The sequence below is a fragment of the Megascapheus bottae genome, chromosome 10, assembly GCF_031878675.1.
Source record: "Megascapheus bottae isolate mThoBot1 chromosome 10, mThoBot2.hap1, whole genome shotgun sequence".
In the NCBI taxonomy this organism is placed as follows: Eukaryota; Metazoa; Chordata; class Mammalia; order Rodentia; family Geomyidae; genus Megascapheus; species Megascapheus bottae.
The window spans coordinates 819,748-843,246 of record NC_143518.1 but is presented as its reverse complement, the minus strand read 5'-3'; the positions used below and the strand labels follow the sequence as shown (position 1 = coordinate 843,246).

The 23,499-nt window shown below is 36.4% G+C and overlaps 1 long non-coding RNA gene across 2 annotated transcripts in view; it reads left to right on the top strand.

The window, feature by feature from the left end:
* LOC150057308 (uncharacterized) overlaps nt 1-23,499 on the top strand; it is a 98,354-nt gene that overhangs the window by 21,272 nt on the left and 53,583 nt on the right. For both annotated transcript variants that reach the window (XR_016536756.1, XR_016536757.1), the window contains one exon: nt 16,488-16,600. This is a non-coding gene — a long non-coding RNA (uncharacterized LOC150057308). The remainder of the gene's footprint in view (nt 1-16,487; nt 16,601-23,499) is intronic.

Genomic DNA, 23,499 nt, shown 5'->3' with positions numbered 1-23,499 from the left:
GGTTTCCTTGCTCACAGCTGGTACTCTACCACTTGAGGCACACCTCCAGTCCAGTTAAATGGAGATACAATCTCAGATTTTGACTGTTAATTGAGAGGAAGTCTTTCAGACATTTCTTTCCAGAGTTGACTTTCATTCTCTAGGTCTGACCCTCCGTAGAATTGCAGGTGTGAGGCACCAGTATCCAGCTCTGAACATATATTTCTTAAGCAAAAATGATCGTATATTTTTAAATATTTTAAAATATTTTATTACTTTTGAAACAAAGTATATCTATGTTGTCTCCCTATTAGGTTTGAATCTCTGGGCTTAAGTTATTATCTTACCTTTACCTCCCAGATTTTAGAACTAGAGGGACATGCCACTATGTCCAGCTAAATATTATGGATCAGGATTATGATCCAGAACTTTTATCTATAATTCTTTGTACTATAAACTACAAGATTATTTTTGAATTTTTTATTGAATTCTCAGAAATAGTTTTCCTTTAATACTGCAGTTGCTTTTACTACACAACAAGCAAAAAAATATGTTCGCTAATGAATCAGTAAATCAAGAGGTTTTCTGTTTTTCAGTAAAAGGAATTTATTTAAAATGTTATTTTTGCCCCAAAGAAGTTCATAGCAGTTGGGCAAAGTGGCTCACACTTGTAATCCTAGCTACTCAGGAGGCTGAAATCTGAGGATTGTGGTTCAAAGCCAGACTGGGTACTTAAGTCCTTAAGACTCTCATCTCCAATTAACCACCAGAAAACTGGAAGTGGTGCTGTGGCTCCAAGGGTTGGGTGCTAGCCTTGAGCTGAAGAACTCAGCTCAGGGACAACCAGGCCCAGTGTTCAATTTCCACGACCACCACCACCACCAACAAAAGTACTTAGCATTATCTCCAAAAAGTCTTAGTTTACCTTGGTGACAGTAGTTTTAGCAATAAAAGCACAGAGTCCCTGGAAACTCAGACACTGTCAAATTGGATAAATAGATTTTAATTTTCTTTGACTTTTCCCCTAGGACTAGCTATCCACTAAGCCTAACCTGTCTGAAAATGATAAATGTGCCTTCTGTGGGGCTGACCAAACTGTAAAAGATAACTCTACTGAAGGAACAGGAGAAAAAATGAAAGAGAAATTGGAAGAAAGAATTAAGATAATGGCATAGCTTCCTATCACCATCTATGTAAGAGAAACCGATTCTTAATATCTTAACTTGAAATCATTAAGTAAATCACACAGCTGTTGTGTTTGTTTTATGTATGAATAAAATAACTTCATTTAAGATTATTTTTCAAGTTCTTTCAACCTCCAGCTAGTGCAAAAATGTGCTATTTTGTGAGTTATGCCAACGTATTTTAGAACAAATATAGATGCTTCAAAGAAATAGCAATTCAGCGTATCTACTCTATAGAAAAGAAAAATGAAAATCAAGCTTAATAGCAGAATCTATCAACAATTTTGCAAATATGGAAAGTGTTTTGAGTTGTTCCTTCTGTGAATAGCCCTAACATTTTTATTAACTTCCAAATAATAGTGACATTTCAGGAAAATTATCATACTTAAATATAGATTTCTGGAGAAAAGTGATTTCCTAAACCCAGTTATTCAACTGAAAATGTCTTGTCTATGGCAGCATTGGGCAAGCCTTCGGTTTGATTCACAGACATGACATAGACACAGGAATCTGGAATTCTCCTGCTGATATTATGATATCCTTTGAACTTATGTCATTCTGTCTTCATGTTTATATAAAAAGATACCTAAGAACTGGGCAAAGTAAAGAAAGAGCAGATATTGTCCAAAAAGAATTATACTCAGTGCCTGGCCTATGAAATGGCAACTATTCTTTATAAAAATTAATAACAAAAATTATATTAAAAATTAAAAAGTATATCAAAGCCAGGAACCAGTGACTCATGTCTGTGATCCTAGCTACTTAGGAAGCTGAGATCTGAGGACCTTGGTTTTATTTCAGCTTAGGTAGGAAAGTCCCCAAGTAAGTAGCAAAAAGCCAGCTGTGGAATGGTGGCTCAAGCTCCTGTTTGTTTCAAGAACAAAATCTTTTCACAAATATGAGTTTGAAAGTGGTTATTCTTTTTGGCAAGGCTATAGTTTCATATTCATATACCATTTGACATGGAGGTAGCTATTACATATTTAGATTTCTAGTCTTCTCAGGTCATCAATACCCATCGACAGTGTTTACCCTTTGTATGTTTTCCTTCTTAGAGCATTTATCAGAGCAGTGGATAATTCCGGCAGGAAAAGTCTCTTCCATTAGCAAAACTCAAAGGACAACCGAGGACCCACATATTTCCTCATCCTCTGTAACTCTTGGACATATTTGTCCTTTCTTTGTAATGTTTCTGGAATCTCACTGGCTTTACAGTTCATAATAAGAGAGTAAATGCAGGAAAAGAGGAGCTGGTGAGACAGTGACTGAACCTTTTCTGTGGGATACATAGAAATAGATTGTGTTGAATAACATGTAGAAAGTATGAAAGTATATCAAACAAGCAAATGAAGCTAAATAGCATGTCAAAGTCATACCAACAATCAACTAGGCTTCTATTCCTCTGATGGGGAAGATAATAGAGGGTAAAATCAAGTGAATGGAATCTAGGTCTACACTGTGCATGAAATACAGTGAAACACATTATTTTTATATTTTCTCACACCAGAGATCATGGAAACTCTCCTCCAGGAAAAAAATGTTGATATTCAGAGTAAGATATTGTTATTGAAGAATTATTACTGTTTTGAGGGTTATTTGATTTCTATTGCTTTATTCAGATAGTATGTAGTTTTATTTATTATTGTAATGTTGATGTACAGAGGAATTAGTTACATAAGTAAGGCAATGACTACATTTCTTTCGAACAGTTTTACCCTTTGCCTAATTTCCTCCCACTTTCCCTCCTCCTACTCCCCTTCCCCACAAGTTGTAAAGTTTGTTTCCAACATAGTATCTTCTGTAGTATCTTCTGAATATCACTATTGCATTAGTTCATCCTTTGTCCTTTGTCTCTCCATTTCTATGATTCTCTTTCCCATTCCTTAATCAGATAAACTTATATACAATACAAAATGGTATCAAAATAAACACTGCTAACAGAGAAAACCTAAGGGGGTGGAGAATGAAAGAAAAAGAAATAACTGCATACAGTATTCTAAGAAAAAAGCAAAAAAGAAACAAAAATATTCCTCATTTCCATATCTTGTACTTCATTTTGATTAGCATTATTTTATGAGTTCATATTTACATAGATATTGAGAAATTGTGATTCTCTGTTGGAACTATCAGTAAGGGAAATCATGTGGCCTATGCTATTTTTTGGGTCTGGCTTACTTTACTTAATATGACTTTCCAAGTGTTTCCATTTCTTTAGTATAGTTAGCTATGAGGCCTTTGTTGTTTGGCTAGTAAGTATCTTTTCCCATTCTATGGGCTTTCTATTATTTCCTGTCTTTCCATGCAGAAGCTCTGCAGTTCAGTGTTATCCCATTTATCCAAATTTTCTTTGATTTTAATTAGTATATAGTAACTTCTAATCTAACATCTTCAGTTCCACTCCTGATAAAAAAAAATTATCAAATTCATTATGTGTCGGGGTTTTTACGCCCCCACTAAGACAAGGCCAAGAAAGGTTAGGGCTGACTGGCAGCCTTCACCCAGCCCTCCCTCTCCAGAGGGAAGACACAGACACGCCAGGGAGACTGTCACAGCAAGACTCGTTTATTCCGGAAGAACATTGGGCTAAAATAGGATGCAGGAGCCTATCAGCATACAGGTGGGCAGGTAGGATGTGTGTGCCGTCAAAGAGGGCAGAAGTGTACAGGGCTAATAGCCAAGCCTCCCAACAGGTGACAGGCAGGTGAGCTCCAAAACCAGGAAGTGAGCACTGGACCACGAGGTAGGCCTTTTACAGCATTTCATTTCCTTGATGTGACGTGCCCCACAATTATATTCTTCTAAATATGTAAGAAACCTCCCAAAAGAGTGTCCCTACCCAAGAGAAGAGTTATATTCATTATGACACCATTTGATGTCATAAAACATATATTTTTCCTTACACTTTTGAAAATACTTCCTCTTGAAGATGGTGCCTTATGTTGTGAATGAAGCAAATCTTGAAGAAATCATTTTATAAGATATTCAAGTGAAAAGTGATAAAATTCTGAGAGATCAAAAGCTAATTATTACCTGATGCAATATGATTTTTTGTACTGTTAAGGAGAACAGCTCTCTTAAGTTTTAAACAGGATTCTCATTTCCTCAGGCTGTTTGTTCATTTTTGCAATTTCAAGAGGCTGAGATAAAGCCAGCCTGGAGGGCAGACAAATCCAATAGAATGTTATCTCTAATTACTCAGCATAATGCTGGGAGTGAAGATGTGACCAAAGAAAGTATCAAAAAAGGTTAAGGAAGAATGGAAGCTCAGATACTGTGCCCCCCAAACACACACACACACACACACACACACACACACACACACACACTCACACACACTCACACACACACACACACGCACCCTGATAACATTTTGTTCTTTTGGTAAACTTATATTTTTGTAGTGATTTGAATAAGATAGAAAGTGAAGTTAAGTCAAAACCTGTGTACATAAGGTCATATGAGACTAAATGAAATGAACTCTAGGATATGGAAACAAGAGGTTTATCTTGTGTGATTGTTATTTTTCTTCTCTTATTTTGCCTATATGATTAATCTCATATTGTTACTACATCTGACTTTGTTACCTTGTATATTGTATGTATATTTATTTGTTTATTTTTCATAGGGAAAGGGGAAACAAGATGATTGGAGGGGTGGAGGAGGGAAATGGGACAAAACATGAGAAGGGGTGCAAGAATAATATACCTACTACCTGAAGACTGTAAAACCCCTCTATACATTATCCTGAAAATAAAATAAAAAAAGAAAGTGAAGCTAAGGCTCCATGCCATAGGGAGTACTGAACAAAGAGATCCAGGAAGGACATTGTGGCCTGAGGTTTTAAAATTTATCTCGTTTTAAAAGCTGCTTTTATAATAACCCATTTTTCTAATAAAAGAATATGGTAAATTACATGATTCAATTCTACCTCTGAAATTTCTGAACTAAAATTTCGATATAAGATATAGGAAGAATATCATTACCTATACAAATAGAACCTTTTAATAACTATGTTGTGTGTGTGTGTGTGTGTGTGTGTGTGTGTGTGTGTGTGCATGCATGCTGGTCCTAGGGCTTGAACTAGGGTCTGGGTGCTGTCTCTGAGGTTTGTGGATTTTTTTCCCCTCAAGGCTACTCTTTAAAGACTGAGCCATAATTCCATTTTGGTGGTTAATTGGAGATAAGAATTTCATGGACTTTCCTACCCAGCCTGGTTTTGAACCATGATGCTCATGTGTCAGGCTCTTCTTGCTACCTATGCCCTGCAATATTTTGTTGCTGTTGTTGTTGTTTTGCTTTGTTTTAAAAGCTGAACTATAAAGGTCCCAGATTAGGAAAGGTGATTACAGATTCATTAAGAGTGAGAAGCATGATGGAAAAAACATTAGCATGTGCATCTGTTTTCAGGGGCTCCTGGGAATTGAACTGTGGTTCTAGAGCCTTACATTGAAGTGTCTGCGAAAACCAGTAACACAAAAGATAAGTCTACAGATGCAATTATTTTTCTCTAATGTAAATAATGCCACAGTATTGTCTGAATTTGTTTCTCCTCTACCTATTTCACATATACTGTAGATAGACAGATAGATAGATAGATAGATAGATAGATACATACATAGATAGATAGACAGACAGATAGATAGATAGATAGATATAAAGATTACAGCATATCTACAGATAAAGCACACAAATTTAGGGTGCCACCAGTGACTCATGCCTGTAATTTTAGTTACTCAGAAGGCTAAGATTTAAGGATCATGGTTTGAAAAAACCATGGGACTCATTTCTAACTAATCACCAAAAAACAGAAATAGAACTGTGGCTCAAGTGGTCAATTTCTAACTTTGAGCAAAAAGGCTCAGTGACAGTGTCCAGGCCCTGATTTCAAGCCCAGGTACAACACACACACACACACACACACACACACACACACACACACACACAAACACACACACCCTCACACAAATGAATCAATTTGAATATATAGTAAATATATTTGTATATCTCGAATTATTAATTAAAGCAGAATACATTTGATTGTATTGTTTGAACCAGCTCAATTCTCTGCAAAACCACATTTGTTTTCTTAATGTTAGTCTAATGTGTTATATGTGCTTTATCTTATAATATTTTTGGAAGAAGTTTTATTAAAATACAATCTTCATATGTCAAAGTACAATATCAAAAACAATATACAGTGAGTACCAAGCTGACCTTTGACATTTCTAATAAAAAAATGTATGCAATTGGCAAGGGATAAGCCCTGAATGGTGATATAGGAGAAAAATGTGGAGAACTGAGAGAGAGAGAAAAAAAGTAAGCTACTACCACTAATCTTAGACAATACGCTATAATACATTCTTTCTCTAGAATCTTCAGGTGCCTTTTCAAGATAATGAAAAATGAATTAAAAAATTCCCAAGATTAATGTGGAAGCAAACACAGAGATTAGGTTAATCCTCTCATGAAATATAAATGTTACCATTTTATAAGTATATGGTCTTAAATCATAATACTTTTCATGATTTTACCAAAATGTATTTAGATATGAGCATGGATTTATACAAAGACAACCTTTTGAATACCTGTGGACAAGTTATATTTCGTTATCAGCATATTCTTTCCTTTGTGGTTAAAAAATTTTCCACAAGCAATTTTTCAAGTCCTTTGATATATGTAATGGAAATGGTATGCTTTGAAATCTTACATTCCTATAAAACAAGATGAGAAATTTTAGAATTAAGAACTAGTTGTTAATAAGTAGTTAAAAATACAAATGAAATGAAATGATGCATAGTAAAATTTAACACAAAAAGAAATTCACAATAGCTCAATAAATAAAAAAACTTGCTTCCTGTAACTATGTCTTTTGTTAACCAAATCTGCACAAATTCATTTCACCACTTCTGTCCCTAATCTTTTTACTTTCTTGTTTCCATAGAAACCATACAAGTGCCTCAGCTAAGTTACTTTTTTTCATATGGTTTTGATTCCTGTTGATTTTCTTATCAATTCTCAAATGGTGTTTTCATAAAAATTTGGAACCAAAGCTTCCAAAATTTGTTTATATCTTACTTTTGGACAAATATAAGTATATACATTTATGGAGTATAATTCTAGACTTCACTATATAATCTCAAATATGTCACCCATGCTTGGGTGGCAGAATAAGTTAACAATCTCTATTAGAGCTAACTTGAAATAATCTGAATTGACTCATGAAATCTGTATAAAAAATACGTAAATGTGCTGGGTTCTGGTGGCTCACATCTGTAATCCTAACTATTCAGGAGATCTGAACATTGTGTTTAAAAGCCAGACTGGACATTGATGCCTCTGATATTCCTATCTCCCATTAACTATCAAAAAGCTGGAAGTGGAGCTATGTCTCCAATAGTAGAGCACTAGCCTACCATAAAATGTTCAAGTATGGTGCCCAGGCCAAGAGTTCAAGCCCCAAGATACACACACACACACACACACACACACACACACACACAAAAGTGATGTAACTTATGACAGTATATGAAAGTTTGTGAATGATCTCAAAATGTAAAGTTCAAATATTCACAACACAGGCTATGACTTCCAAACTAGAAATCTTTTCTCTTTTTTCATCTCTTAAATAGATATGAATCACTCTTTGAATCACTCTTTTCAACTGTACCCGCCCCCCAAGAGGTAACAAGTACACCTGGTAACTGTGCTAATAGTTAAATGGTATTATTACATCACCACAGAATATGTACTGTTATTATTTTATAGACAAGGAATCAGACTCAAACAGTTGCTAAGTAACTTCCCCATATCTTGGTTTTCTTACTCCTTCTATTGTAATCTTATGATGTTTCTTTGTGTATCTCACCCAGTGAGGGGTTTTTATCTCATGAAGTTTTTATTTCATGAATCTGTACATCTTTAGTCTTTTTTCTGTCCTTCCCTTGAGTTCAGCCATATGCTCTTATGAGTGAGCCCTCCAGGTGCTGCTTCTACAAGACATCAATGGCTCTCTTAATTGTTGTTTCCTTTATTCATTTATTTGTTTGTTTATTTTGTGGCTTGAACTCCAGGCCTGGATGCTCTCCCTAAGATTTTTGCTCAAGGATAGCACTCATCAACAACCACGAAGTTGGAGTCTCATGGATTTTACTGCCCAGTTTGGTTTCCACTCAGAGTCCTGAGTTCTCAGCCTCCTGAGTAACTTAGATTTCAGGCATGCACCACAGGCACTTGGCTTGATGTTTCCTTAATTAAGATCAAATGAATCGATATTTCAAATCATCTCCAATATTAAGTTAAAATGGTAAATTTACAGGAAAGACAGATTTTTGTTCCTGAAACATTTGATATGCTACTTAATTCAACACAAGTATCTTTGCAAATACAGACTGGTGTGATAGGAGCCAGGAGTTTGGACTAGTGGTAGAGTTCTTGCCTAGCAAGCATGAAGACCAGATACTTAGAGAAAGCTGGAAGCGGTGCTGTGGCTCTAACTTTGAGAAAGCCCAAGAACAGTGCTTAGGCACTGACTGTAAGCCCAGACTGGCAAAAAAAAAATCGGTTTTGCTGTGGCTCTAACTTTGAGAAAGCCCAAGAGCAGTGCGTAGGCACTGAGCATAAACCCAGACTGGCAAAAAAAAAAAAAATTCGGGGTGATAAGCTGTGAATTCACAATCGCATGTAGAGAATTGGTTTCAAAAGTTGGTAAGTATTGTATTTTTTTTTAAAGTGCTAGCATTTGGACTTCATCACTCACTGGGCTTTTTCCTGTTCACAGCTAGTACTCTATGAGTAGAGCCTATCTCCATTTCTGGGTTTTTCAGTGGTTAACTGTAGTTAAGATTGTTGTCCTTAATGTACTATGTTATCTCTCATCTCTTTTGCTGTCCCTTGGTTATCTCATATTGTTACAGTATCTCACTTTGTTATCTGATATATTGGATTTATTTGTATTTGGTTATCTGAAATTGGATAGGGAAGGGGGTAAAACCAAGGGGGGGGAAGGGTGATGGGGACCAAGACATTTGAAAGGGTATCAATATATGTGAATTAATGAACCTTCTATCTGGCAAATATCATGTAACCCTTTTATTAATTACAATTTATATATATATATATATATATATATATATATATATATATAAAGAATTCAAACTGGTTCTGAGCCAAATGCTTCGGATTGTAGCACCCTGAATCACTATGATTGAGTGTGAGCCACTACCACCACATAAAACTGTTTGTTAAAGTTGCCAATAACCCACATGCCTAACATTCATATTAAAAATGAAAATGAAAAATGGAATTTATTACAAAAAGTTGGCCCAATTTTATTTGATTAGAAAATAATAAAAAGTCAGCAGAGATGTCTTACAATAAATAAACAGATTAAGACAGGAATTTTAATCTCCTGAATTTAATACTTATTCACAAATAATTGGAAAGAAGTTTTTGAGAAAAGGAAATAAGGATTTATTGAATTTGCCAGGTAAAATAAAAATCATGCATTCTGCTATCTGAAAAATAAATGAATAAATAAACAAAGCACAGTATTCCAATGTGGTCATGGAGATGGTTAGGATTGATTGGGGGAATAGGATTTTTTTAAATTTGTGGGTCATGGAGCTTGAACTTGGCCTGGATGCTGTCCCTGAGCTCTTCAACTCAAGGCTACTACCCTATCCTTGGGCTTGGGTGTTGTCCCTGCGTTCTTCAGCTCAAGGCTAATGTTATACTCTTGAGCCAAGCCCCATTTCCCATTTTCTAGAGGTTAATTGGAGATAAGAATCTCAGGTCCTTTTGAACCTGGGCTGACTTTGAATCTTGATCCTCAGATCTCAGCCTCCTGAGTAGCTAGGATTACAGGCGTGAGCCACCCTGCCCCAGCTAGGATTTTTTTTTAAGTAGCCATTCTGACTAGATTCAGGATGTACAATGTAGAGGTTTGACTTTTATTTTTTATTTTATTATTTATCTATTTACATATTTTTGTTTTTTTTTTTAATTTTTGTGTGTGTGTCATGGGGCTTGAACTCTGGGTCCGGGCATTATCTCTGAGCTCTTTAGCTGAAGGCTACCACCCTACCCATTGAGCCCACTTCCCAATTTCTAGTGATTAATTGGAGATAGAAGTCTCACAGTTTTTTATGCCAGGGCTGGCTTCCAACCACCGTCCTCAGATCTCAGTCTCCTGAGTAGCTAGGATGACAGGCTTGAGCCTCCACACCTGGCTTTATTTGTTTTTTGTCAGTCTGGGAGCTTGTCCCTGAGCTCTTCAGCTCAAGGCCACCTTACTCCTGGAGCCACAGCTCCACTTCTCATTTGCTAGTGGTTAACTGAAGATAAGAGTCTCTTGTTCTTTAATGCCAGGGCTGCCTGTGAATCTTGAACCTCAGATCCTAGCCTCCTGAGTAGCTAGGATAAAAGGTATAAGCCACAACATCCAGCTTGAGGCTTGATTTTTAACTAAATGGTGCCCTTAGGTCTACTTAATTCTTGATAAGCAGACACTTGCCTCTGGAGTTGTTAACGCCAGCTGTTTTCCTTTAATTTCTTTTTGTCTCTCTCTGGTGGGAAGAAACAGGATGGCCTTGCCTGGCTGTAAAGACAATCTTGAATTGACTCAGGAGAGAGAATGAGGGGGGAAGCAAGAAAACAAACAGTACAGAAAAAGTATTTTTTTTGTGTGGGTCATGTGGTTTGAACTCAGCCTGGGTGCTGTCCTGAGCTTTTCAGCTCAAGGCTACTACCATACCCCTACCATTTAGCCAAGCCACATTTCCCATTTTCTAGAGGTTAATTGGAGATGAGAGTCTCAGGTCCTTTTGTGCCTGGGCTGGCTTTGAACCTTATCCTCAGATGTCAGACTCCTGAGTAGCTAGGATTACAGGCATGAACCACCCCACCTGACACTATGGTCTTTTTTTAAACTTGTGAAACTGAAAGCTGATTGGCCAATAAGATGTGTTTATTATTTAGCTAAAATTGTTACTGTATTGAACAATAAGTTTTCTAGTCTTTTTTATATGGTACTTTTTCTATTTTAATTATATTTAAGTAATTTTGCAAAGTATTTATCATTCAACAAAGCAGTTTATGAATACAACACATCATTTTTCTAATAATTGAGAAGAGTAGATATGAAGGCACTGCCGAAGGAAGCTATGTAGTTTACTTTGGTAATATAAATAGCTATCGGGATCCACACTTTTACTTTCACAGTTTCTGTGTGTGTTGGTGGAAAACATGTGGTTCTACCACAGGACACAGTGGTGGAAATGAACTTAAAAAACTTGTAGAGGCTCCTCTTTAACATAGTATTAGAATTCCTAGCCAGAGCAATAAGGCAAGAAGCAAGCATAAAGGGGATCGAAATAGGAAAAGAGGAAGTAAAACTTTCCCTCTTTGCAGATGACACGATCTTGTATTTAAAGAACCCTATAGACTCCACTCCCAAACTGCTTGAGCTGATTCAAAACTTTGGCAGGGTAGCAGGGTATAAAATTAAACCTCAAAAAGCAACTGCACTCTTATATGCCAACAATGAGAGAAAAGAGGCAACAATCGGGAAAGCAGCTCCTTTTGCAGTAGCCTCAAAGAAAATAAAGTATCTAGGAATTAACTAAGAATGTAAAGGACCTTATGATGAAAACTTAAAAACCCTGAAAAAGGAAATTAAAGCAGAACTAAGGAAATGGAAAAACCTCCCATGCTCCTGGACTGGGAGAATTAATATCGTGAAAATGACAATCTTGCCAAGGGATATCTACAAATTCAATACAATACCCATTAATATCCCAATGGCATTCTTTAAAGAAATAGAAGAGGCAATTCAAAATTTCATATGGAATAATAAAAGACCCTGTATAGCAAAAACACTTCTTAGCAGAAAGAACAGCACAGGAGGAATTTCAATTCCAAACTTTAGACTCTATTACAGAGCTATAATTCTCAAAACAGCTTGGAACTGGCACAAGAACAGGCCTGAAGACCAATGGAATAGAACTGAAGACCCAGATATTAAACCACAGACCTATGGCCACCTAATCTTTGATAAGGGGGCCAAAACAATAAAATGGAAGAAATACAGCCTCTTGAACAAGTGGTGCTGGCAGAACTGGTTAAGCAACTACAGAAAACTAAAGTTGGATCCTTCTTTGTCACCCTGCACTAGAATTAACTCCAAATGGATCAAAGACCTGGAGGTAAAAGCAAATACACTGAAAAATTTACAAGAATAGGAGATATACTAGATCCTTTGGCACAAGTCAAAACTTTCTTAATAAGGATGAAGAAACACAACAAATCAGAGAAAGGCTGGATAAGTAGGACTGCATTAAACTGCAGAGCTAGCAAATTAACTAGAAAGCCTACAGACTGGGAGAAGACCTTCAATTTCTATACAACAGACAAAGGCCTCATATCTAAAATATATACACAGCTTAAAAAATTGAATCACTACAAAACTAATCTTGAAAGAAACAACCATTCCATTAAAAGATGGGCCAAAGTCTTAAAGAGAGTCTTCTCTGAAGAAATAAGAATGGCCTATAGACACATGAAGAAATGCTCAACATCTCTAGCCATAAAAGAAATGTAAATCAAAACAACTCTAAGATTCCACCTCACTCGATTTAGAATTACCATGATCAAGAAATCTAATAACAACAGATGCTGGAGGGGATGTGGCCAGGAGGGATCACTACTACACTGTTGGTGGGAGTGCAAACTCATTCAACCACTATGGAAAGCAGTATGGTAGTTCCTCAGAAGACTAAACATAGAGCTCCCCTATGACCCAGCATTCCACTACTTGGCATTTACCCAACCGTCCAGAAACAAGGGCATACTAAATCCACTAGCACAATGATGTTCATTGCAGCACTCTTTACCATAGCAAAGATATTGAACCAACCCAGATGCTCCTCAGTTGATGACTGGATCAACAAGATGTGATATTTATACACGATGGAATTCTATGCTGCTGTCAGAACATCACCCTATTTGTAAGGAAATGGAAAAATACATATATATATATATGTATTATATAGCCAATTTACAAATGCAATTGATTTTTTAAGTAAAACTTCACAGTAAAAGTCATTTGATAGTTTTATTTACTTCAATAAGTACATGAAACTACAACTTTGGAGGCAGAATTGAAATTTCACTTGTCAATGTTGTGAACTTTTTTTTCAGAAAGAAAACAAACACACTACTATGAAGAATGATTCCTGTTTTACTATTCATTACATAATAGTACAGACACTGTACATTTGCAAGTTGAATCTTCATCCACATCTCTCTCATTACTTTCTAAAAAAACTTATTATTTAAAAGTACTGAATAAGAGGGCCTGGAGTTTGGCCTAGTGGTAGAGTGCTTGCCTAGCAAGCACGAAGACCCTGGTTCAATTCCTTGGTACCACATACATAGAAAAAAGTCGGAAGAGGCTGAGGTAGTAGAGCTCTAGCCTTGAGAAAGTCCAAGGACAGTGCTCAGGCCCTAAGCTCAAGCCCAGGACTGGCAAAAAAAAAAAGTGCTGAATAAGGCGGAGAGTTTGGCCTAGGAGTAGAGTGCTTCCCTAGCGTGCATGAAGAACCAGGTTCAATTCCTCCGTACCACATACATAGAAAAAGCCAGAAATGACGTTGTGACTCAAGTTGTAGAGCCCTAGCCTTGAGAAAACAGTGCTCAGGCCTTGAGTTGAACACCCAGGACTGGCAAAAAATAAATACTGAGTAGAGATATGGAGCAAGTAGTATACCATTTTGCAGCCATTCCACACACTAGGCACAATAGGCACAGGTAACCTCAAAACCATGGATGCATTTTTTGTTGTTATTGTTGATTGTGGCGCTTGAACTCTGGGCCTGGGTGCTATCCCTGAGCTCCTCAGCTCAAGGCTACCTCCCTACCCCTTGACAGCACTGTTTCCAGTTTACTAGTGTTAATTGGAGATACACCTCAAGGACTTTAGCTTCCCGGGCTGGCTTTGAATCACAATCCTCAAATCTCAGCCTCCTGAGTAGCTAGGATTACAGGCTTGAGCGACCTCTCTGGCTCGTGGATGCAAATTTTACAAAAACATAGTGCTCAGAATATTCATAAAAAGTTAAAAATTACTTAATATAATTTAATTTTAATATAATATAATTTAATATAATATAATTTTAATTTTTAGTAGCAACTGTTTAACAAATGGCTTGTAAAATTCCCAGAAAAATGAATGAAAAGTGAATGAATTTTCACACAATGCTGCTTAGTAGCCCGCAAGGTTTCCTGGGTATAAAGATACCTACATTTTGTACTGGAAGAACCATTTTTTTTTAATTGCTGGGGTAATGTATAGAGGGGTTACAATTACATTTGCCAGGTAATAGGTACATTACTTCTCACAAATTCTTACCCCTTCTCATGGTTTTGTCCCATTTCTCTCCCCGCACCCACTCCCAATCATCTTGTTTTTCCCTGTCTCTTTTGTATTTCAAATAAGCAAATAAACCTATATACAATATACCAGTTAACAAAGTCAGATCAGTAACAATATGAGATTAACCAAAGGGTCAAAAAAGAGAAGAGAAATGGCATAGTACATTAAGAACAATAATCACACAAGATAAAGATCCTGTTTCCATATGCTAGAAATCCTTTCATTTAGTCTCAACCTATATGACCTTATATATGTAGGTTCTAAACCGTTGTAATCCTCTGCTAGAAGAGTCCTAGATATGTACTAATTATTACAAATGAAGGAAGCCATTGAGCCTACGTTCCTTTGGGTCTGGCTTACTTCCCTTAATATGATTTTTTCCAAGTTGGAATAACCATTTTTGAAGACACTTTATTCTCAAAAATAAAATAAAAGGGCCAGGAGCCTCCTGGTAGAGCACTTGCCTACCATGCACGAAACCCTGAGTTCAATTTCTCATTGCCACAAACTCAGAAAAAGTCAGAAGTAGTACTGTGGCTCAAGAGGCAGAGCACTGGCCTTGAGCAAAAGTGTCCAAGTGCAGTGTCCAGACCCTGAGTTCAAGCCCCAGGACTGGCAAATAATAATAAAAGCTGGGAGAGATGGCTCATGCATTTAGTCCCAACTACTCAGGAGGCTGAGATCTGAGTATCAAGGTTCAAAGCCAGCCTGGGCACAAAAGGACCTGAGACACTTAATATCCAATTAACCTCTAGAAAATGAGAAGTGGAGCTTGGCTCAAGGGTAGGGTAGTAGCCTTGAGCTGAAGAGCTCAGGGACAATGCCCAGGCCCAGTGGTAGGGCAGTAGCCTTGAGCTGAAAAGCTCAGGGACAGTGCGCAGGCCGAGTTCAAGCCCCATGACCCCCCCCCAAATAATAAATACAAATGGGAAATTCAGTTACTCTAAGTCATGAACTTAGGATAACCCTAGTATAAAATATAAATATTAAAGTATGATGGTAATAAATCTGTGTCTTCCAATGAATCTAAGTCCTCATGCTAATTCTTTCTTCCTCAGTATCCCTGCTCCTCTACTTCTAGAGGTTGGCTGGGATTCAAGCCTCTTCTAAAAAGATAGTTGTCATGGTTCCCATCACTGTTAGACTTTTCAAACAATTCTATACTGTTCTTCATTTTGGAATCAGGGTAACTCAGATCCAGTCTAAATTTATCATCATACTTTTACTGAAACCAAGTCTACAATCTTAATAAGATTCCTTTTCTTTTTGACTATCAAGAATTCATTTAAAATCACTATTAAAATCGATGTTCCCCTCTTTTTTTTTTTCAGTCGTGGGCTTGAGCTCAGGGACTGTCCTTGGACTTTATCAAGGCTAAAGCTCTACCACTTAAGCCTCAGCACCACTTCCGGCTTTTTCTATGTATGTGGTACCGAGGACTCTACCACTAGGCCAAATTTCTGGAGCAATCCAAGTTCTCCTCTTGTCACTCCTTATAGTTACTATAGTTACTCTGAAAATTAAATCAGATCTCATTTGCACAATGTCAACTACAGATGTTCAATAATTATTACAATAACATTCTTATGATTGATAAGACTCTAAAGTCTAGGTCTTACATTAGTCCTAATAGTGTAATTAGTATAATTAGCTTGAAGATATTAGCTGTCCAGGAAAATAAATACAATTAATTACAGAGTCTGTTTCCATTACATATATCTGAAGAATGGAGTTCTATGATTGATTTTTTTACTATACAATGGATTTTAATCATAAATTGTACCAATTATTCAACCAATTCAATATTTATTTTCTAGCCACCATACACATAAATGATTCTTACAATTTCGTTGAGTCACATCTTACTACAGGTTGTTTATTTTCATATATTTCAGTTTCATCCAAAAAGAGAAAATGACTACTTCTTGCTACAGTGACAAATATTTCTCAACTTTATATTATCACATTTGCTGAAAATAACCTCCAGGGAAAGGAGAGCAAACTGTTGGTAAGTACATAGTTCTTCAGTTTCATGAAACTGAAAGTCACCACATGAAGAGTGACTCAAAAGAAAAGTCCGAATTCTAGTGCAAAAAGTCAGCAAGCTATGACTGCTTACATTCTGCTTTCGTAAATAAAGTTTTATTAGAGCCCAGCCATGTATACAATAGTCCCTTGCTTTGTGCAGGTGCATGGTTCCAAGAACCATAGAGCTCTATGTTCTTCTGTTTATTCCATGATGTATCACCTAATTTCTGCTGAAGACATGGATCTTTTAATAAACTGCAAATTTTTACTTTTAGCACTTAATTTGTATTTAAATTTTCAATTAAATTTTTTTCTTTCATTAAGTAATGTCATTATTTAAATATCATTTGCTCTTCTTGCCTTAGGATGATTGGTTATTTAAAAAAAATTGAATGCAACAATTTGCTAAAATTTGAATAATGATTTTATTGAAAAGCCATTTGAAGTAGAACCATTTCAAGTTCAGTTTTTACATTGATTGTCTATATAAATTTATCACAAATAAAAACTGGATCATCATGAAAATTGAGTTTTATGATATCTGTTCCAACTGATACCATAGAAAATTAGGTTAGACTGTCTGGATTTTTATTAAAGAATAGTCTTTTTAGTCTTCTTAAACAAATTCTCACATATTTGCCTGAAAAACTAGCTAGTGTTAAAGAAAGTTAGGGAATTCTCCCAATTTTAGAATACCGTAATCAAGTTTTTTAAATGAACATCTTAAGTCTTCCTAGTTGAGTCGTGCTTTAAGGACTTCCCAGTAGAAATGAAAGAGCTATTGCCAGGTCCTGAAATACAGCACATTACTGTCATAGAGCTAGAAGAAGGAAAGACACTGAGATTAGAAGAACAGATTATCTTTGAGTAGAAATTTTCCTGTACTACAAGGACAGGTAAGACTGAGGTCAAAGAAAAGAAGTTGATTGGGATGTAGAGTCAGGTGTTATAGCAGTTCTATATAAGTAATCCTCCTATTACACTTTGTCTTAAGGCTCTTCTGCTCATAGCTTTGTTGAAAAACTACACAGAAACACAAACACACACACAGAGGAGTCACTCACGATTCTTTGACAGGTACTCAGAATGCTTTTCTAAAAAGCATTGACTTTCTGCTTGGGCCCTGGTGATTTGACTAAAGGTAGCATAAAAGCTTAGTATCCTAGCCTCCATCATTTTGAACCATTTTCTCCTGCAGTTTCTTTGCAACTACCTTGAAGTCCAAAATGACAGTACTGGTGGAAAAACATAGTGCAGTGGAAGACAAAACTAATCCATTCCACGTAGCAATCATTCATTGTAACAATACTTCTTGATGGATTCTGTGATGATGAGCTCAGTCAAAAATGGCCGTAGGAAAGCAGTATAACGTATAGTTAAACCCTAGTCATGTGTTGGGCCGTACAAAAAAGAAAGGTAAATGAGTAACTCATTCCTTCCACAGTTAGCTCAAACACACTGGAGAAATGGCTTCTTTGATCTCACACTTATTTCCTGATGTTGTTACAACAGTTTTAGCCCCTGGTCTAAACTTCTGAATTCCATACATCAGATCCATGTACTCATTGCAATATACCAAATGTAAGGCTGATACATATTAAGGCCTGTGTACAATTAACTATGAGAAAGTCACACAAGGCCAGGGGATTATGAACAGACACTTGTCTTAATTTACTTTTAAATTTTAAAGTGGCTGAATCGTTTCTGATTTTGTTTCCCTAAGGGTATAATTTTATTCCTTCCTTCTTCAAAAGACTCAATTTATTCACAAACTACCTCTGCCCACTGCGCTGTGGAGTTTGAAGAACAAAGTAGTGGTGATTTAAATTATAGCCTTTAAAAACGGAGCAGAAAGCACACACAAATGAGGTTTGCTAATTGGAAAGGGGTGGGGAGAGGGAAATGGAACAAAAACATGAGAAAGGGTATTAATGTGCAAGAAGTAACGCACCTACTACCTGAAAAATGTTAACTGTAACCCCTCTATACATTATCCCGACAATAAAAAAATGAGATTTGCTAAAAATCTGTATACTTTGTTTTACAAAATAGTGTTTATTGAACAGAAAAAAATGCTGTCAGTCTGACATCTTTATGGGCATTATTTGATTAATTTTACAGAACAAATAGACTATTTTATGTACATAATTATTTTTAGTGATTTAATCAATTATCCTAAGGGATGACAATTGCTATAGAACCTATTTAGATATATATGACTTATATAGGATTGTAATATTCATATTAAATTGATGCTAATTTTTCTTTTCAAAAATATAGAATCTAGGTTGGGATTGTAGCCTAGTGGTAGAATGTTTGCCTCGCATGCAAGAAGCCCTGGGTTTGTTTCCTGGATACCACATACACAGAAAAAGCCATAAGTGGTAGTGTGGTTCAACTGGTAGAGTGCTTGCCTTGAAGAAAACCTAAAGACAGTGTTCAGACCTTGATTTCAAGCCACAGGACTGGCAAATCAATCAATCTATCTATAAATTAATACGTATTTTCTCTCTCTCTCTCTATATATACATATATATGTAATCCTCATATCTCAAATCCTAACTAATCCTAGCTTGAATTGGTGCTATGGCTTAAGGAAGAGAGCACTGGCCTTGAACACAAAAAGGCTCAGGGACTGTGCTGAGGTCCTCAGTACAAGCCTCAGGACCAGCAAAAAATAAATTATATATATATATGAATCTTTATATATGTGATAAAATATTTTAGTTTTCAGATTAGGAGGTACTGTAATCTTTTAAGAAATGGAGCCTTTTGGGAAGTCAACATATTATTGAGGGGCAGGTCTTTGAAGGGGCTATGGGAATCCCTGTTTCTTTTTGTTTTCTTCCTACATATGAGAGGAATCATTTTGCTGTTAAACATTACCATCTTGATGTGCTGTCAAAGTCTCACAGTAATGGACCAGTGGATCACTGACTGCAACTTCTAAATGTGTAAGCCAATACTGATATTTCTTTGTACAAAAAATCTTGTAAGCCTTGAGAAAATGCCTAAAAACTGTGTAAGAAAAGAAAATGCCTATGAATTTTGTCCCTTCAGAAGCATAATTTTGCAAGTATCATGTGGTTTGCATGTCTATGTTGACAGATAAACAGAGAGATGTATATAGATCTCTTTTTCAATGCTAACTACATGCAAAATTTTACTTGTGATTTCTTTCTTGGATGACATTCATCCCATAAGATGTTTCCAGACAATTTTCTTACTTCACTGTGATCCATGTAGTATCCAATTCTCCGAAGCAAACAGGAAATCTGTAAAGTGTAAGTGTAGGAGGCAATATAAAAGATATTTTCGCTGGGGTCTGTAATTAAAAGTGCCTTCTCTCACTTTTTATCTGTGCTATTCTCTGCTCAGTGAACTTTGAGATTGCCTGTTTGCAGGAGAAAAGATTCAGATTACCATCCTGTATGAAAGGCACACTGCCCTTCAAACAGCGAATATCTCACATGGCCTAAAAGATGAAAGATCTTCTTCTTGTTCTGCTCTAGTACTACAGTGATAACTTCTGTAGACTTCCTCCAGGGACAAAGACTAAGTTAGTGATCCACCAAGACTTGGAACTGTCTAAGCGTCACCCCTAAATCTCCCTATTTTGCCCAGTACTACTATTTATATCACAGAAGATAGTGGAGAAATTCATCTCATTGCTTCATGATACCATGTTGGTTGCAATTTGTCCTCTCAAGAATGAGGAATATCTCTGGGAAAATGCCATTGCAAAATCTTGGCACATAAGAATATTTTTATTTTTTTTTTTAAAAAAAGAATATTTTTAGAGAGGGGAAGAAGAAATCATGTTTATCTGCACATCTCTAAGAGAAGAGATCGACTTCATATTTGATGCTGTTGAATATGGAAGTAAAATGAGCCTGGATCAGAGAGTTCTGATGGTCAAATTTAAGTAGTCCTTCTCATAAAGATATTATGAATAAAATCAAGCCAGGCACTTATGGCTTATGGCTGAGATCCAAGGAATATTGCTTGAAGCCCACCTGGGGAAGGAAAGACTCTTATCTCTAATTAATCATTAAATGTTAAAGGAAACTTTAGGATTAAGCAGAGTCTGTTAAGACAGTAAGCAGGAAGAAAACTAAGGTGACAATATAGTAATCAACATGAAATAACGATCTGAACTAACAATGATCACAGTATTGATGGAGACAGAAGAATATTTAAGTGTGTTGCACTCAAAGACTCTTAACATTGAGCTAAGTATAGGAATACTTTCACTGCAACTGGATTCTGAGAGTGAGCCGCCAGGTAACTGTTACTTCAAGCCAGAAAATAAACAGTGCTGTGCAGGGAGGGCTCTGAGAAAAATATAAAATTATCTTTACTTTGGAGCATATACAGTTTCAAGGGAATGGCAGGAAATGTTAGAGAAAATGTCAAGGTGATAAAAAAAAGATGACATTATAATTCTAGTTTAAAAGAGTTCAGATTCTGAAAACAGTCTTGTTATTTACATGCTGTCACCCATGTAATAGAGGTGAATCTGGCCCACTGGAATGACAGCCATGATGACAAACAATAAATGTAAAAACCTAGAAATGTTGTGTTTAATAACAGTGTTTCAGTAAATAACTCTCAATTGTAATTTGTGTTGTTCTCTTTTTTTAAAAAAAAGCATAGGTTTGAAGGAACCTTTTTTTTAAAATTTTTTATTGTAATTAATAAAAGGGTTACATGATATTTACCAGATAGAAGGCGCATTAATTCACATACATTGATACCCTTTCACTTATCTTGGTACCCATTACCCTCCCTCCCTGTCTTGGTTTTCCCCCCTTCCCTATCAAATTTCAAATATCCAAATACAAATAAATTCAATATATCAGATAACAAAGTGAGATACTGTAACAATATGAGATACCCAAGGGAGAGCAAAGGAGATGAGAGACAACATAGTACATTAAAGACAACAGTCATTCATTATATGGCTTTTGTTTCAATATCCTGGAGGTCCTTTCAATTAGCTTCATACTATATGGCCTTATGTATCAAGATTTAGCTCTATTGCAGATCTCTGCTAGTAGAGCCCAAGGTTTCTAGTGATTATGACGAATGAGGGAAAGAAACCATTGAGCCTAAGTTCCTTTGAGTCTGGCTTACTTCACTTAATATGATTTTTTCTAAGTCTTTCCTTTTCCTATCTAATGGGGGGATGTCATTCTTTCTGACAGCAGCATAGAATTCCATTGTGTACAAATACCACAACTTGTTGATCCACTCATCAACTGAGGGACATCTAGGTTGGTTCCATATCTTTGCTATGGTGAATAGTGCTGCAATGAACATTGTTGTGTTAGTGGATTTAGTATGCCCTTGTTTCTGGATGTTTGGGTAAACTCTAAGTAGTGGAATTGCTGGGTCATAGGGGAGTTCTATGTTTAGCCTTTTGAGGCACTGCCACACTGCTTTCCATAGTGGTTGAATGAGTTTGCACTCCCACCAACAGTGTAGTAGTGATCCCTCCTGGCCACATCCCCTCCAGCATCTGTTATTATTCGTTTTCCTGATCCTGGCCATTCTAACTGGAGTGAGGTGGAATCTTAGAGTTATGATTTGCATTTCTTTTATGACCAGAGATGTTGAGCATTTCTTCATGTGTCTATAGGCCATTTTTGTTTCTTCTTCAGAGAAGACTCTCTTCAAGTCTTTGGCCCATCTTTTAATGGGATGGTTGTTACTTTGGAGATTAGTTTTGGATTGAATCAATTTTTTGAGATGTTGATATATTTTAGATATGAGGCCTTTGTCTGTTGTATGGTTGGTGAAGATCTTCTCCCACTCTGTAGGCTTCCTAATTAAGTTACTACCTATGCCTTTTGCCATACAAAAGCTCTGCAGTTTAATGCAGTCCCACTTATCCAGCCTTTCTCTGATTTGTTGTGATTCTTGGTCCATATTAAGAAAGTTTTGCCCTGTGCCAAGGAGGCCTAGAGTATGTCCTATTCCTTCTTGTAAAGTTTTCAGTGTGTCAGCTTTTACCACAAGGTCTTTGATGCATTTTGAGTTAATTCTAGTGCAGGGTGACAAAGAAGGATCCAACTTTAGTTTTATGAAGGTGCTTAACCAGTTCTGCCAGCACAACTTGTTGAAGAGGCTGTCTTTCTTCCATTCTATTTTTTTGGCTCCCTTGTCAAAGATTAGGTGGCCATAGGTCTGTGGTTTAATATCTGGGTCTTCAGTTCTATTCCATTGGTCTTCAGGCCTGTTCTTGTGCCAGTACCAAGCTGTTTTGAGAATTATAGCTCTGTAATAGAGTCTAAAGTTTGGAATTGAAATTCCTCCAGTGCTGTTCTTTCTGCTAAGAAGTGTTTTTGCTATACGGGGTCTTTTATTATTCCATATGAAATTTTGAATTGCCTCTTCTATTTCTTTAAAGAATGCCATTGGGATATTGATGGGTATTGCTTTGAATATGTAGATAGCTCTTGGCAAGATTGTCATTTTCACAATGTTGATTCTTCCAATCCAGGAGCATGGGAGGTTTTTCCATTTCCTTAGTTCTGCTTTAATTTCCTTTTTTAGGGTTTTAAAGTTTTCGTCAAAAAGGTCCTTTACATTCTTAGTTAAGCTAATTCCTAGGTACTTTATTTTCTTTGAGCCTATTGTGAAAGGAGTTTCTTTCCTGATTGTTGCCTAGTTCCTCTCACTGTTGGCGTAAAGGAAGGCAGTTGATTTTTGAGAGTTGATTTTATAGCCTGCTACTCTTCCAAAGTTTTGAATCAGCTCAAGGAGCTTGGGAGTAGAGTCTATAGGATTCTTTAAATACAGAATCATGTCATCTGCAAAGAGGGATAGTTTTATTTCCTCTTTCCCTACTTGGATCCCCTTTATGCTTGCTTCTTG